The sequence below is a fragment of the Aplysia californica genome, unplaced genomic scaffold, assembly GCF_000002075.1.
Source record: "Aplysia californica isolate F4 #8 unplaced genomic scaffold, AplCal3.0 scaffold00284, whole genome shotgun sequence".
In the NCBI taxonomy this organism is placed as follows: Eukaryota; Metazoa; Mollusca; class Gastropoda; order Aplysiida; family Aplysiidae; genus Aplysia; species Aplysia californica.
The window spans coordinates 657,241-658,244 of record NW_004797554.1 but is presented as its reverse complement, the minus strand read 5'-3'; the positions used below and the strand labels follow the sequence as shown (position 1 = coordinate 658,244).

The 1,004-nt window shown below is 44.0% G+C and overlaps 1 protein-coding gene across 2 annotated transcripts in view; it reads right to left on the bottom strand.

The window, feature by feature from the left end:
- LOC118477906 (protein FAM135A-like) overlaps positions 1 to 1,004 on the bottom strand; it is a 63,960-nt gene that overhangs the window by 23,242 nt on the left and 39,714 nt on the right. The window lies entirely within an intron of this gene.

The following is a 1,004-nucleotide window of genomic DNA, read 5'->3' as shown; positions in this document are numbered from 1 at the left end:
AAAGGAAAAAAAAAAAAAATTCCCTACACGGGAACCGAACTGCGAGCGACACACCACTGTGGGTATTATCCACCCACCCACGGAATACAACGGTCCTCTCCTCGTACAAAGAAAATCAGATGAAAAAAAATGGTTTGATTGATTTGCACGAACAAAAATCGAAGCCACGAATGTGTACACATCTGAAAGGCAAGAGCGAAGGCAAAGAGAGAAGATGCAGCGAATGTTTGTGCGTAAGAGTGAGCTGAAAGAGCCCTGTTCAGTTCTCAGTTGCTGCTGCTGACTCAGTTAAGGGCACGGCCAAGTCTGGAGAGGACATGGAAGGGATCTAATGACATAAGCTTTATAGCTTCGGTAAGAGTTTTACGGCACTTGCAACACTATACGGCCACATGAGTGCCGAAAATTTGAGGTGATACAAGAGAGTAATTAACACCGAAAAAAGAAAAAAAAAAAGAGGAGAGACAATGGCGACGGATGTTTGATAAGAAGGAAGGAGTAAACCATACCAGAGCACCAGCCACCCATCCATAATGACGAAAGCTTTATCGTAGCTCAATTCGCAGTACAAGTAAATTTAAGTAAGTGTATGGGTTTTATCAACGCCCATATCAATACCACTTCGCAGAACACCGAAGCCGCAGAACACATTCCATGGATTAACGGATTGGCAAACACATCAGGCATCAAGATAACATACTGCACAAGCATTAAACACATATGACTCTGGCAGCACCATACAGGGCTGTTTAGTTTAAGTTTAAGTAGAGGGTTTTACGGCGCTCGCAACTGCATAAGGTCATATGAGCGCCAGAAGATTAGAGGTGTTACAAGAGAGTAACAAAAATAAAAAAGAAGGAGGGGAGATAAGGACGATAGATGTTTGATAGGAAACAAAAAGCAAACCACACCAGAGCACCCGCCAACCGCCCACTATACAGGGTTGCAAGATTCTGACTGTCCAGTTACAACGAAGGAGGAGGAGGAGGAGGAGGAGGAGGAGA